The sequence below is a fragment of the Passer domesticus genome, chromosome W (assembly GCF_036417665.1).
Source record: "Passer domesticus isolate bPasDom1 chromosome W, bPasDom1.hap1, whole genome shotgun sequence".
Taxonomy (NCBI): domain Eukaryota; kingdom Metazoa; phylum Chordata; class Aves; order Passeriformes; family Passeridae; genus Passer; species Passer domesticus.
In genome coordinates, this window is record NC_087511.1 from 42,901,425 (window position 1) to 42,917,909 (window position 16,485).

Consider the following 16,485-nt stretch of genomic DNA (forward strand, 5'->3'; position numbering starts at 1 on the left):
AGAAATTGCTACTCACTTTTCATAGTTTAGGAAGGTTTATTAAACCATAGTGACAAGCCGGCCCTCCCAGATGTCCCAACTCCAGCTGTCCCTTGATAACCACGCAAGGGGGTAAAACATAACTATAAATCTATAAAACTTTTCTTAACTTATATACATATTTGTCTATTAATTGTGAGAGTCAATCATCGCATGACTCATCTATCACAGTGGGAAAGTGTCCAACACTTAAACACTGGAAAAATTGGAAAAAATTCCTGAATTTCATCCTGGCTTGGCCACTGACACACTGGCTGGCCTTTGTACTCACTTCACCTCTGCTTCACCTTCCTTGCAGACAAAGTGATTCTCCTAGATAAATCCATTGGCACTCATAAAGCACTTGTCAGTATAGGAGATTTACATACCCATTTCACAAGGTCTTTACCAGAATTACTGAATTCTTTGAATATGTAAAGTGCTATATCAGTGCCATGGCAATTATCCTTTTTTTTTTTTTTTTAATCACTCAACATTGGAAACTAGAGTCTCAACATTAAGGTTTATGGAAAACTTCTTATGTGAGAAGGGAGAAGTCCAAGGCATTTAAAGAAAGCTCCAAATTCTTTTTTCTTTCTGTATATCAGTTTTGATGGGTCCCAAACAGCATGATGTACAGTGGCTGTCACATAACTTCTGTTTGCAATGATTTCTGCAAAAATGGATATTTTATAGCAGACATGTCATAGCTAATGCTTTTTTTTTGTTTGTTTCTTTTCCTGCTCTCATGTATCTTGGTGCCAAGGAAATGGCAAAGATTATCTAATAGGTATTTTTTGTCTCTAATTTCCATGATTTGATGAAAAACTATATTCTGCACAATTCTCAGTTCAGCCTGATATATAAACATTATTGTTGGCCACTAATCTGTGTTTAACGATGTCATTCACTTCTCAGAGTTTCTAAAGGTTACATTTTTATACATACATAGGCAGGCATATATTTGATCTATAGTACTTCCATGTCCATTTTTTTTGAAATTATTTGAAAATTTAAAAAAAAATCAACCCAAAATACCTTAACGTCAGGCAGACCATAGATATTGGATGTTTTCTGACCAAATACTGGTATACACATCTATGTTATAAACATGCATGTTATATAATAGGACACTGCCTGTGCTTGTCTGAGCTGCCTTGGTCCAATTTGTTTCAGGACTCAGAGAGTTTGTGCTTCGCTGCCCACAATGGGCCTTTCAGTTACCAGATCAGTGCAGATAACTCAGCACAGTCCTGTGGTGTTACGGAATGAAGATGCAGGCTTGTGTGTGAAAAATACAGTTTTCCTGGAGATAAACAAGCACTGAAATCTGAGCAACAGGCATTTCTGTGACCAGTTAAGGTTCCATTCCAGCTACACTGAGTTCATTTGGCTTCGTTTGCACTTACATGAAGTCCCATTTTAAATTATAAAAGAAGTATTTTCCCCTATTAGGGCTTTAGTCTGTCAAACCTATCAAAACAGAACTTGCTGGAAATTGGAACTCATCTCACAGCTTTTACTCATGCCACTTACATTCCTGAAGTTGAGTTTATGCTTAAGTTACTTGCTTAAGGCCTTTAAAAGATTTCATTTTTGTCTTGAATGCTGTTTATGGTCTTTCATCCTCACCATAACTCACCTCATGCCGCCTGCCCACACACGGCTCCTTCCACGTGATCAGCTACACTCTTCCTCCTGAGCCACCTCATCACCCTCTTGCACCCAGTGTAGCTGCTACATGCAACCCTAGACACAGTCATGGTGGCACTGAGGTGGTGGGTCACACCAGCATCATGTATGTGGCTAAGGATCCATTCAGAAAGACTGTAGTGTATTTCCTTCTGTACCTTTCCCTGGACCATTATCTCCCATTTCAACAAAGTTTTTTCCCAACCAAACCATTTTAACATACTGCTGAACTACACCATGTTGCAGTCTCATGGCTTTCAGGCACCGACTGTCTTCTACATGTCCTGTCTTGTTCACCTGTCTGCTGGCATATTCATATTTTAACCTTATTCATATCTGTGTCTCTTCAGGCACAACAACTCTTGCTCTACACCTTGCAAGTACCTTCACTTCACCCTCACCTTCCCTTCTCTGTTGTGCTGAGGACTCCCAGGCAGGGTCCACCCTGCTGCAAAAATTAACCAGCTCTTGCCCTGCACATTCCTGTGCTTCAGCAGACCTCCGTACCTCCAATGGAGCTTCAAGGTCTTGCAAGAAGAGCACTGCAAGAGACATGCAGATGTGAAGGGCATTGCGGGGAAGCTGTGTGAGGAACGCCTGAGGTCACTTGGTCTCTTCAGCCTGGAGGAGACTAAGGGGAGGCCTCATCATGGTCTCCAGCTTCCTCAGAAGGGGAAGTGGAGAGACTAATATGGGAAACATGTATGTTTATGAAAAAGCAGAATTTTAGAAGCATATAATGTTCTCAAACGGGTAGAAGAAAACAGAAATATATATAGCTTATGTAGCAAGTTTGCAAAACCACAGAACACAGTTTGTAACAGGAATGTAACTTGCTAAGTAGAGACAACTTGTAACAGAACTCCTAAGAATTTAGTTGCTAGGTAAAGGCCATAAAGATAAGAAAACTCAGTAAAGCAAGATTCAAGTATTGATAAAACCCATAAAGCAGAACCTTTTGCTTAAGGAAGCAGGCTCCTAGTTTTGGCCAGGACAAACTGACCTGGGAATTAGCAAAACCTCCACCACACCTAAAGACGAGGTCAAGCAGTGAACACCTGAGGAAGACCTCTTACTTCATCAAGACCCCTGCCCACAACCCCCAGGGGGCGTGGCACCACAGAAGACTAATTATAATATGAAGTGCAAGGAGGCGTATCGGAGTTTACCAATATTACTGACGGGACTGCCTTGGTCTGTCTGGCCTCGGCTGCTGACCAAATAGCGGCACCTGTGGTCCTTCCTTCCCAGAGAGGATATTCAGTTACCTGTGGTCACAGCTGAGGCACGTGGAGACATGTCTGGGCATGCCCCAAGGTCTAGTGCTTGCAGGCTGGAGCTTGCTGTTGAGAGGGGTCATTCCTCAGGCCTTCCTGAGCTGGAGAAACCTTTAAGGCGAGGTGAAGAAAGGAGCGGGTCCTGATGGAGAGTTTTTATTTTGGTGGCACAGCCTCTGAATCCTGCAACAACTCCAATGGACTCTCCAACGGAACCCTGACCGAGTGGTCTGCTTGCCCTTTTACCTGGGGAGAGGGGCAGGGGAGGGGACCCAGGGAGCACCAACCAGGTATGAGGGGAGGGGGTCTCAGGTGAGAAGGACACCTGGATGGGCCAATGGGCCCCCAGGGGGGAAGAGAGCATTGTTTGAACCTGCCAATCGCCCGATGCTCTCCTTGGAATTTTTGGTTTGATAGACAGTACCCAGCAGGGGTCAAGGGTGGGGGAAAGGAGAGGTGATTGACACCTATCTGGGGAAGGAAATTTCAGGGAGAAACCCAGGGAACTGAGGCAAGCCATGACATCACACCGCAACATCTCCCCCTTGTTTTGTTTAAAATTAAGAGGACTGGGTTTGGGGGACAGAATGCTCACCAAACCACGGTTGGTAAATTGGTTCCTCCTCTTCTGGAGGGTCAGAATTTTCTACTGAGGCTTCCAGGTTTCCATTGGAGCCCTAGGGGCTTCCAAATGGTAGACTTCCAGAGGGGAAGATGAGCTTGAAATAAACCTGTAAAACATGCACTTAATTAGCCTGAAAATGACGCTAACAACTACAATAACAAAAACTAGAATAAACAATACCAACAATACAGTTTTCAGAATAGATCCAAAGCAGCCCGAGAGTCCCCAGCCCTTGAACAGTCCACTCAGTCATCTGTTTCTCTCTTGATGTCATTCACCCTGGTTTTCCTCTTGTTGATCGTGTCATGGACGTTCTCTGCTTTCGATGACAAGTTGAGGCAGTAGAGACTTCAAATTCATCACAGCTGTGATACTGTCCAAAGGCTTTGGCCAAGGTGGTCCATACATTTGCTTTGGGCTGAGGGACTATCTGGGAGATCAGGAGCAGACTCGGTCTCATGGTGTCTCGAGACTGCACATGAACAGCAGGATCTAAACTGGTAGAGGGAACTTAATACAAAAATACATTATAAACTCTTCCAGATAGGAGGTGCAAAAGGAATTTCTTCTAGGGAACATGCACGGCGTTTTCTCCTCCGGGCAGCATTAGCGACCTGGGGTGCTTCTGAAGACTTCTCTGAGACCTTGTGGACATAGGGCCTTACCATTTGGAAGGAACCCACTTTAAACCAGAGGGGTGGACACACAGGCATATTCACGTCCCCATGTAACCAATTTGTAAGGTCCCACTGTCTTCCAAGTCTCAGGGTCCTTTACCAGGACTGGAGGCTTTTCTCTCACTGACATCTAACTGCTCCCCCCAAAGTGGCGTACGAAGGACGGACTCAGGCTGTCAAAAGAACAGTTCAGAAAATTGATAGTAAACAATGCTCTAGTTAACCGGATTTGGGGAAGTTCCACTTTCAGGACCTGATGTTGCTGGTCCAGGATTCTTTTGATATGACGGTGAGTCCTTTCCACTACAGCTTGACATGTAGGGGAGTAGGGGATGCCTGTTTTGTGCCCTACTCCCCATTGCTGCAGGAAACCCCCAAATTCCTTGGATTTGTAAGTGGGCCCATTATCAGTTTTTAATTCCTTGGGGATGCCCATGAATGAGAAAGCCTGTAGCAGGTGATTTATGGCATCAGAAGATGATTCTCCCGTGTGGGAAGAGGCATAGACCGCTCCAGAAAAGGTGTCTGCACTGACATGAACATATTTCTGCCGCCTGAATGATTGTATGTGTGTTACATCTGATTGCCACAGTTCACAACTGCTCAACCCCCTCGGGTTTGCTCCCATACTTATTGTGGGGAGTGCATGTTGCTGGCAATTGGGGCACGTGGCCACAATCGCTTTGGCCTCTTCTTGAGTGATGTGAAACCAACGAACTAGGCCAGGTGCATTTTGGTGGAAAAGCTGGTGGCTGATTTTTGCCTGTTCAAAAACATTTGGGAGAGGGGCCATCTCTGCAGGCACAGCAAGAGCATCTGCCCTTCTGTTGCCTTCAGCAATAAAACCTGGTAAGTCAGTGTGTGATCTGACGTGCATCACATAAAATGGGTGCTCTCGGTAGGAAACTAACTTTACAAGTTTTGAGAGCAGTTCAAAAAGTGCGATGTTGGACACTTCTTGCAGTATTCCTTGATCTGCCCTGGATACTACTCCTGCCATATAGGCAGAGTCTGTGATCAGATTGAATGGTTCTGAGAACTTTTTGAAGGCCCTAACAACTGCAGCTAATTCAGTAACTTGAGGTGAACCTTCCACCTCAGCAATGTCAGTTTTCCATTGTTGGGTTTCAGGATCCTTCCAAGTCATAACGGACTTGTGGGATCTCCCAGACGCGTCTGTAAAGACAGTCAGAGCCTTTTTTAAAGGTCTCCTACTTAGAACACTTTCTAATTTCAAAATAAATTGAACTCCTTGTTCAAAAAGTTTGTGGGCAGGCCAATGGATAGAAATTTGTCCTGAGTCGGAATCCAGAGCAAACTGCAATGCCTCATTTTCCTGAAGCAAATGCTCCAACATTGCCTTTGTAATATGGCCCGATTTTAATCCGATTGGAATGTGAATGCACTCAAAGTCACATCCCGCCAGCTCCCTGATCTGGGTTCTAGCTTTCCTAATCAGTCCTGCTACTAGCTCTTGGGGCTTTGTCATTCTCTTGGACCTTTGGTGACTGAGGAAAACCCACTTTATGATCAAGAGAGGGTCCCTCTGGTCTTGGCCCTTTTTATGTGTTTCTTTTGCCTTAGGTGTTTCTTTTTGTTCCCACTGGAAAATGATTCCATGGAGGTGCGGCAACTTACCTGAAATGATAAATTTGAATGGCAGATCAGGCCGACATCGGTTGGCCTGTCTTGTGGACATGGCTGTCTGAACTTTTTCTACAGCTTTCTGTGCCTCTGGGGTAACAGCCCTAGGGGAACTCGGATCCCCTCCCCCTTTCAACAAATCGAAAAGAGGGGCAAGGTCTTTGTTGGTCAGACCTAGACAGTGTCTTACCCAATTTAAAGAACCACACAACTTGTGGACATTCACAAGGGTTTCGATCCTTGTTTTGATTTCTAGTTTTTGAGGAACAATGGTCCTTTTTCCAATTTCCAAGCCCAAATACTTCCAAGGTGGCATCTTTTGAATTTTCTTTTCTTGGAGCTCGAACCCTGCAACAATCAATGCATTGATCGTTAGGTCAAATGCATGGGTAAGTAAATCATCATTGGGGGCACACACAAGAAGATAATCTATATAGTGATAGATAATAGCTTTTTCTGCAGCTGCATGCACTGGGGACAGTAAGGAAGAGACATACCATTGGCAGATTGCTGGCGAGGCCTTCAATCCTTGAGGAAGAATTTTCCAATGGTACCTTTTCCAAGGGGCTTCTCTATTGATAGTAGGGACTGAAAATGCGAAAAGTGGTGCATCGTCCGGGTGTAGGGGGATTTGAAAAAAACCAATCTTTTAGATCAATAACAGCTAATTTCCAATCTTGTGGAAGCATTTCTGGGGATGGCATGCCAGGTTGGACAGAACCCATATCTTCAATGACATTATTAATTTGTCGGAGGTTGTGGAGGAGTCGCCATCTCTTTTTGTCAGCCTTCTGGATGACAAACACTGGAGAATTCCATGGAGACGTGGTCTCCACTATGTGACCTTTTTTCAGTTGCTCTTCCACTAGCTCCTCGAGCGCCTTCAGTTTTTGTTTACTGAGCGGCCACTGTTCTACCCAGACTGGTGTATCTATCTTCCAATTCAGTTTTTGAGTAGGGTGCTTTTCAGTGACTGCTGCCCAAAAATCCTGTGGAGAGTCTGGAATGTCAATTGTGACTCCCCATTGCATCATCAAATCTCTTCCTGACAATGGCTCTGGATAATCTAGCACAAACGGATGTATGTTTGCTAGTTGTCCATTTGGCCCCTCGATTTGGACGATGCTCTTAGATTGTCTTGCCAATTGCATGCCCCCTATACCTTGAACATGACCAGCCACATTTTGCAAAGGCCAATGTGCTGGCCAATCCTGTGCTGGGATCACTGTGCAGTCTGCACCTGTGTCTACAAGCATTTCAATGCGCTTTGACTCCCCACTCCCTCTGACATTACACCAAATTTTGGGGTTGTTCTTCCCAATAGCTTGGACCCGTGCGACTGTGGGTCCTTGTTTTTTGGTGCCTTCAGGAAGACTCGGTACCGGGATGGCTTCGGCTATGATTTGACTTTTGGGAAGGAACAGAGGTGGATGTATACAGCGCAGCCTGAGAATGAATTGCTCAGGATTTGATGTTGTCATTCCTGGGGCAATTACAATCTCTTGTGGTGTGTGCTTCATGTCCCTAATGATGATGTACTTACAGCGAATTTGGTGCCTAGTACCCTGCTTTTGTGAGTCAACAGGGAAAGAATGCCAGTCAGTGTCTTTCAGGTGGAGCGGTTCTGTCAGTTGCAAGCTGAAAGGCTCATTAACAGAAGTAGTGATTAACAAATGTTTGCCTAAGTCATAACAAAGGTTATTTAGTTTCACCTTCAGTGGTGGACCAGCAGATGTGGTCCTTGAAGCATCTGCTTCACTTAGAGAAATTTCAATGTTACCGCACACTTGGTTTTTATTGCTTCCCCCATTCCTTTGGCCTGCTCTTTTTGTGTCAGCGCGCCTGGCAGGCCAGCGGCGCTCCCCATTCAGTTTTTTTGTTGTGGTTGACCGCCTGGGAGCGTTTGTAGTTCTCTTTCTCTGCTATTTTTAAATTCATCAAATTCTTTTTTCAGGGGACACTGGTAAACCCATTGCCCAAGGTTCTTACAAAGCGTGCATGGCCTTGTGGGGTCAACCATTGCTGGTCTTTGCTGCTGCCCAGTGTGTTGCTGTGCCAAAGGAAAGGGTGCTGGGCTGGCAACGGTGACTCCCTGTGGTGATCTTGGCAGCAGCTTTGATCTGGTGTCCGGAGTCACACTCATCAAAGGCACTTTCCTGTTACAAACTAGAAGCATATCTTTTAGTGCAGGGGGGAGTTCTAAAGGTAAGCTTAGAATTGCAGCTCGACACTGCTCATTGGCACTCGTAAATGCCATTTCTTCTAAAATATCTTCACTTGCATTCTCTTTTTTAACTTGGATTTCAATAGCTCTAGTTAACCTTTCTACAAATTTCAAGAAAGGCTCTGATGGTAGCTGTTTGATTTTACTATATGGCTCGAGAGGGCCTTCAGTTGGAAGGGTAAAGAAGGCTTTTTGAGCAGCATTTTTGACTCTCTCGAGGACTTCAACAGGGATTGCTGCAGCTTGGGTTGGGGCCAAAGACCATTGACCCTTTCCAGAAAGATGCTCAATGGTAATTTGCATACCATTGGCATCTTTTGCTGTGTTAGGATCAGCATGCAAGTTTGGGAGAGCCTTTTTCAGTAGTTGTTTCCATGTTACCTCCCACAATTTGAATTGTGTAGAACTCATAAGGCATGAAAAAAGCTGTTTTAAATCATGTGGGACCACTAGAGTTCTGCCCAGTTCTGCATTTAAAAGGCCACGGAAGTATGGGCTATGTGGGCCATGCTCTTTGTGGGCTTTGCAGATCTCTTTTATAATTTCTTCACCAAAGGCTTTCCAATTAGCAGTTGGGGCTCCTCCCCCTTGCCCTACATGCTGATACGTAACATGGGCGAATGAGAAAGTGAGACCCTGTATTGGGTCTGTGGTTCCCTGCTCCTCATCTTTTGAATTGGATGCATTGGGATTAATGGTACAGCTATAGGGATGAGCAGGGGGCGTGCCCCCACCGTGGGAACAGGGGGCAGGGACAAGGGGTTGGCAGGGGACACTGTGGGAACAGGGGATAGGGATACCGTGGGAACAAGGGGCGAGGATGCAGTGGGAGCAGGGGGCGAGGATGCCTGGTGACATCACGTCTGCAGATGCCCCTAAGGAGGGGTAGAGGGGCGGAGCTGAGGGAGTGGCAGGTGAGGTGGAGGAAGGGAAGGTATCACAAGGTTCAGGGTGGGTCACGGGTAAGGAAGGATTTTTGGGAAGGTGAGTGGAATCATGGGAAGAAGAAGCCCAGGTAGTGCATGGCAGCATGTCGCTTCCTCCATTTTCTTGGCTCTCCGAGGAATGGGAGCCATTTTGGATTTCATTGCTCTCTGATTAACTGACACTTGCTCGGGGTTTCTGAGCTGGGGACAAAGGGGTTTGGGAAGAATTCCATGCAGTCTGGCCAGGACTTGGTGGACAGTGGGACTCAGGTATTTTAGGATACTCAGGGTTCCGGCTTCCCTGGGTGTGAGCAGTGTCTGCTCTCTTTAAAATACTGGGATTTGGGGTAGAGGGTTCAGAGTTAGGGTGGGGAGAAGAAATAGAAAGATCAGAGGTACATTCCTTGTTATTTGGCTTTTCCTTCACTTCCCTTTGTTTGGGCAAAGCTGAACGAACTTGTAAACTCCAAAACACAAATTTGGCTAAGGATGTATTCCCAGACTTTCCCAAGGTTATCAATTCGTTCCCTACTTCATCCCAAAACTGGATATTGTGGACTTTTTCAGGAGATATATGTGGGAAGTGTAGAAAAAGCCAGCGTATAAAGTGTTTCAATTTTCCCTTAGAAAAGGAAACATTTCCACCAACCAAAATTCCTATAATCTGATAATACACTCCTTTCTGTGCCGTACTTAGTTTTGCCCCCATATCCGATGTAAAAAGGCACAGTACAATCCCGCGCCGACCAAAAACAGAACCACAATTGAAATAAATTGGCAGGAGATCTTTCTCCTTTTTAATGCCTTTATTAAGAAGAATCAGCTCAGGTGGGGAGAAATCGACGGGTTGCGCCCTCGCCACCGCTGCTCCCAGGCGTGGCACGAAGGAGGAGGATGATGCAGTTTTGTCCGCTGGTCTGCAGACAGAACTGGGGACTCTGTCCTCATGGGAGAGTCGTTGAGTCCTTGGTTTGTTGGTTTAGAAACCCGGGGGGTCTCTTTAATCAGTTTCTTTTCAGGTTAGGGTGAGAAATAAAAAGATTCAAGCAGGTACGGGACAATGCTCCCATCCTTAGACGTCACTTTAAGTCACTTATTGGCTCGTGATTTTAGGGGTTTTTCTTATAAAAACTGTAAAACTGTAAAAACCCAGGGTGCACTGCATTTCTCATTTGCATGTTGTCTCTGGTGTCACTGCCCATCTCTTTACCCTGGAGGGTTTCCCTTGGTATCTCCTTGGCATACAGCTAGCATCAGGGAAACAATCAGTTAATCACCCGCCATCAACGAGTGATTAAGGGCTTTTCTTCGCAGGGAACCTAAAGGAGGCTGACTCGGTCTGGCTTGGTTTTTTTAACTCTGAAACTTTAAAAAAATACAACTTTCTATTCATAACAGTTCCCCCCTATTTTTCTTTGATCAAGCTTAAGCTTGCATCAACTTATAATTTTTGGCTCATAGAATTTCTTATATTTTTTGTATTGATTATACATTTCCTCAGCACTTGGGTGATCATATTTACTAAGCTTCATTACCTTTTTTGGTTTTTTCAGGTTAATTCCTTTAGAGATCCTTAGGTTATTCTGTACAGCAGATGTCACTATTTTTGTTAAACATGGAAATAAGAACAGACTAACAAGTGTACCCACAGTGAAAGTTATAGTTTTCCAATTTTTTTTGAAAATCCATAGATTATCCCACCAACTGGAATCAAGTGTAAGAGTCTTTTGATTTCGTAAATATGCTAGTTCTTTTATTTCGTTTAAAGTGTTTCTAATGACTGCCACAATTAATTTGATTTGATAAACTACTGTTTTGGTTTGGTTGAGTTGGTCATTAATATGATTAAGAGCCAATGCGGTCTGATTAGATATTACTTCTAATTCTGATTGTAGTTTCAAAATTTTGTTTAACATATATTGTTCTTTCAGTTTTGTTTTTCTCAAATCCTCATATATAGGAACTCTTAAACTTGATCCAGATTCTTTGTGTATTATAAAGACAGTTTGTTTTATAATTCTAATGATGCCACCACTAGACCAGTCTCTTGGCAATTCAGTGGATGTTGTGGTACTATTGACCCAAAACAGGTGTTTAGGTGTTTCCTGAAAGATATTAGTTTTTGTCGTGCCCTCCCAATATTTAGAAATACTTTTTCCTTTGACCAGATTTACCAGGTTTGCTTCAGTAGCATCACGTTCAAAGCACCACCAGGTTTCTCCTACAGGGTGCTCTCCCAGGAGTGGCTGCCTAAAGGTGGCGGTGTTCCGGGTCATCCAATATATTTTCTTATTCTCTTGATAAAAGATCAATTGGGAGAGGTTAACACAATTGTTGTGGACTCTCAGCAAGGAGCTTACTTCTTTCTCATAGAGAGGTTGGTAGTACTCATTGCACAGCTCTCCTGGGCTCTCCAGAGCACCACCAGCAATCAGAGCCATCACTACTACCCTTCCCAAGAGTCCGGTATGGGTCATCTTGCACAGCCTGCCCACCCGGCCTTGCCTCTTGAGGATTTTACTGAGAAGAAGTCTCCAAGTTCTTTAGAGTCTCTTGTTCCTCTGGTTAAACCTCTCTTGATCTGTCCCTGCTAATTTGGTCCCTCCTAGGGGAGCACTCTGGAGAAGATTAACCTGGGGTCTTTGGTACCAAGTTGGGACGACTTAACCAGAATTACTTATTAACAATTTTTAACTTTTACAAATTTCTTAAAACACTTCAAGACATGTTATGATTCTAAACTTTTTTCTTATGCAGTTCATCAGTCTTTTTGAATGTCAATTTTAAGTCATTTGGTCCTTTTATAATAGTATACTCAGCTGAATTAACTCCTGATGCAGTTGAATCTTGTCCTGAGTTAGAGTGTGAGGGTGGTGTGGAATCTGGTCCAATACCAGAAGGAGACACTGACGAATCTTGTCCAATGCCCGGGGGTGAGAGTTGTGTGGAATCTGGTCCAATACCAGACACTGAAGAATCTTGTCCAATGCTCGGGGGTGGGACTGGTCCTTTAATTCTCGTAATGTGAGTCCAACCTTTTTCTCTGGTTCGCACGGCCGAATTAGCGATGAGGAGTACCTGAAAGGGGCCTTCAAATTTAGGCATTAATGGTCTATAATTCCAGGATTTTATTAAAATCCAATCTCCTGGGTTGATGTCGTGTGCTTTTGTATCCAGAGGGGAGGTCTGGGGGAGGTATCCTCTTTTTCTAAGTCCTTCTAGAGTTCTTCCAATTGCTTCTAAATATTTCCTTGTAGCTTCTTCTCCTTCCAGGTAGTCTCCTGTGCTATAGGGTGTTAACAAGAATGGCAATCCGAACATCATTTCATAGGGTGAAATCCCTATATCAGACCGGGGTCTTGTTCTGATGCGCAAGAGCGCTAGGGGCAAACACTTTAGCCAATTCATTTTTGTTTCTTTGATCAATTTAGTCAATACATTTTTGAGAGTTTTGTTCATTTGTTCCACCCTCCCAGAACTCTGGGGGTGCCACAGAGTATGCAATCTCCACTTTATTCCTGAAGCTTCAATTATAATTTGGAATGTTTGGGCCACAAAATTTGGACCTCAGTCTGAGTCTAAGGTATTCACTATTTCATTCTGGTTCACTTTTTGGCAAGTTAAACACTCTTTTATAATTGTTTTTGCTAGGTCATATACGCTTATGCACAGGTTATTTCTTAGGAAATAATCACATAGTCCTTGGACTCCCCAGTGGGTTAATTTCTGTAGTTCTGTTAGCACCATCCCGGCAAGTGCTTTGTTTAGCAACACCCATCCGTCAGATATTAACCACTCTCCCATATCCCTTGATGTAACTTTAAATTTCACAAAATATGAGTTCTTTTTTTCTTTTTCCCTACTCGGGTGTGGTTTTTGCTTAAAAAAACTTTTACCAGATCTTCTGGTCTTAAAGCTGCTTCCTTTGCTATCTTGATCAGCTAGCAAAGATTTCACAACTTTAGGCTAAACTGTCTGGGGGGGGGGGTCCAGTTGCTCCACAGTAATAGCAGCAGCTTTCACTCAAAGGGACTCGAGGCCTCTCCATGCCTCCTGTCCCTGACAGTACTGCCGTATTCTTGCCTGCTCCTGGTGGTGGACCCCCCCACTCTTTTGTGGCCTTGTAGTGTAGGAAAAAGTTGTTTGCTCCCACACTTTCTCTGGCTATAGCAAGCATGATCTTAGCTTTGGCCTTTGCTTTTTCTTCTCTCCTTAAATATACTTTCAATGCTTCCCTCAATAACTCATTAATATCTTTTTCTTGCCAATCCTCTATCTTTTCCAGTTTTTTTCGTATACACATCCACTTGTCTTTCGTCCCACACCATGGCCATCCTCCTTGCACTTCTAATTCTGGCCACACTTCTGAGCAGTAATGAATCATCTTAACTTTATCTAATCCTTCTGTACTTTCTATAAACTCCCATTTCTCTAATAGTTCACCTAGGGGACTGTGGGGAGGTATATTCTTCAATCTTTGGCCACTTTTCTTACTACCGCACCCTCCCATTATTTTCTGCCTCTAAACAAATCACAAAGATGTCTTTTTCTCTAAAGGAAATATATCTTATTTAAGAAGTCTCGACCTCCTGCCAAAACTCTAATTTCACTGACCCTTTTCGTCAGGACTTTGTTAAGACCTTGGCTTTCTTGCCAAGACTCAACAAACAACCAAAATACAAAAAAACATCCTCGAGGTCTTGACCTCTGAGGTTCGCCTGACCTCCTTCGTCAGGACTTAGAGAGACCTTGGCCTTCCCTTGCCAAGGCTCAAACAGTCAAACCTCGAAACCCTGGCTTCTGAGGTGCCCGACCTCCTTCGTCTGGGCCAAACTGCCTGATATCCTAAATCCTAACTTCCTTTGTTAGGACCTGTATCAGGGCCTTTGGGGTGCGTGCCACTCACACAGCTATTTCCTCCGCACGCCCGGAGGGGGGTCCTGTGGGGTGCGTGCCACTCACACATCTATTTCCTCCGCACGCCCGGAGGGGGGTCCTGTGGGGTGCGTGCCACTCACACAGTATTTCCTCCGCACGCCCGGAGGGGGGTCCTCTTTACCCCTCTGGAGGCGCCTCAATCACCAGTTCCACTCGCTTCCCCCTGTTCCCGGCCGGCCCCCTCGCGGGGGTGCGGAACCGCGGTACTGAGGGGTCCTCACTCGCTTCGAGGAGCCGAGCTGCCGGCTCTCGTCTCAGTCACACACACTCGCTCGCCTCCCTCTCCCGCCGCCGGATATTCTCACCTATCCGACGCTGCTCCGTGTCACTGTCCCAAGCCGATCTTCTCTGGTCCCGATAGCCAGCTGTCCTGCAGGTCCAGGGTGGGCGGCCGTCCCAGTCCTGGTGTCCTCTTCAGGCGTGGCTATCCCGGACGAGTCCCCCAAGCTGAAATAAATGGGCAGGAGATCTTTCTCCTTTTTAATGCCTTTATTAAGAAGAATCAGCTCAGGTGGGAAGAAATCGACGGGTTGCGCCCTCGCCGCCGCTGCTCCCAGGCGTGGCACGAAGGAGGAGGATGATGCAGTTTTGTCCGCTGGTCTGCAGACAGAACTGGGGACTCTGTCCTCACGGGAGAGTCGTTGAGTCCTTGGTTTGTTGGTTTAGAAACCCGGGGGGTCTCTTTAATCAGTTTCTTTTCAGGTTAGGGTGAGAAATAAAAAGATTCAAGCAGGTACGGGACAATGCTCCCATCCTTAGACGTCACTTTAAGTCACTTATTGGCTCGTGATTTTAGGGGTTTTTCTTATAAAAACTGTAAAACTGTAAAAACCCAGGTTGCACTGCATTTCTCATTTGCATGTTGTCTCTGGTGTCACTGCCCATCTCTTTACCCTGGAGGGTTTCCCTTGGTATCTCCTTGGCATACAGCTAGCATCAGGGAAACAATCAGTTAATCACCCGCCATCAACGAGTGATTAAGGGCTTTTCTTCGCAGGGAACCTAAAGGAGGCTGACTCGGTCTGGCTTGGTTTTTTAACTCTGAAACTTAAAAAAAATACAACTTTCTATTCATAACACTCCTCAGGCCTTCCTGAGCTGGAGAAACCTTTAAGGCGAGGTGAAGAAAGGAGTGGGTCCTGATGGATGTTATGAGTAAAAAGCTATCCCTTTTTTTTTTTAAGGTTGCAGAGTTAAAACAAGTTGAACCAGTTACTGTTGAATTGAAGGTTACCTGCATGTTGAAGCCACCTATTGTTAAGAGTTCTTCTTCAATTACCTGTTAATGGTTGGTCATTAGCCCTTGTCCCCCCTCATGCTTGCCAGGGAGTGACACCAGACCCCACAGGTAGCAGGGGAAGGGGAGTGACATCAGACCTAGTATGCAGATGAGAATGCATTTCGCCAGATTTTGCAATTTTCCAGGAATAAAACCCTAAAAACAACAAGCCAACATGGAATTAAGAGACCTAAGTGATGTCTAAAGATGAGGAACTTAATCCAGTATCTGCTAAGATCCTTTTTACTTCTCACCCTAACCTCAAAAGATGTTAACTAGAGAGAGGACCTGGAATGTTAGAGAAAGCGGAATGTTCTACTCTCCCATATGGACGGAAGCCCCAGCTCTGCCTGCAGACCAGCGGACACAGCTGCATCCTCCTCTGTGCCACTACTGGGAGCACCGGTGGCGTGGGCGCGACCCGTCGGTTTCTCCCCACCTGAGCTGATTCTTTTTTTAATAAAGGCATTTAAAAAGGAGAACTATCTCCTGCCCTATTTATTACAATGGAGAGTTTTTAATCCAGATTTTTTATTTTGGTGGCACAGCCTCTGAATCTTGCAACAACTCCAATGAACTGTCCAACCGAACTCTCCAACAGAACCCTGACCTCGTGGTCTGCTAGCCCTTTTACCTGGAGAGAGGGGCAGGGGAGGGGACTCAGGGAGCACCAACCAGGTATGAGGGGAAGGGGTCTCAGGTGAGAAGGACACCTGGGTGGGCCAATGACCCCCCAGGGGGTGGAGAGCATCCTTTGAACCTGCCAATCGCTCGACGCTCTCCTTGGAATTTCTGGTTTGATAGACAGTGCCCAGCAGGGGTCAAGGGTGGGGAAAAGGAGAGGTGATTGACAACCCACCTGGGGAAGGAAATTTCAGGGAGAAACCAAGGGAACTGAGGCAAGCCATGACATCACACCGCAACATCAGCGGAAGATGGGCAAGGAATGGGCGGGCAGAGAGGTGTGGGCTTGTGGGAGACACGTGTACTTAAACCTTAAACCTGTCTCACCAGGTACGCGTGCATGGTGGAAATATCCCCCATGCATCCCAGCTGGAATAAAATATACCTGCTTTACAATTTTAATTGTAAAGTCCTTATTCGCCAATTCAGTTTTGGTGACCACAGCAGGACTCTCTTCATCTGGCTGCAGGATCACCCAGGATGTGGATGTCTTAGGCACGG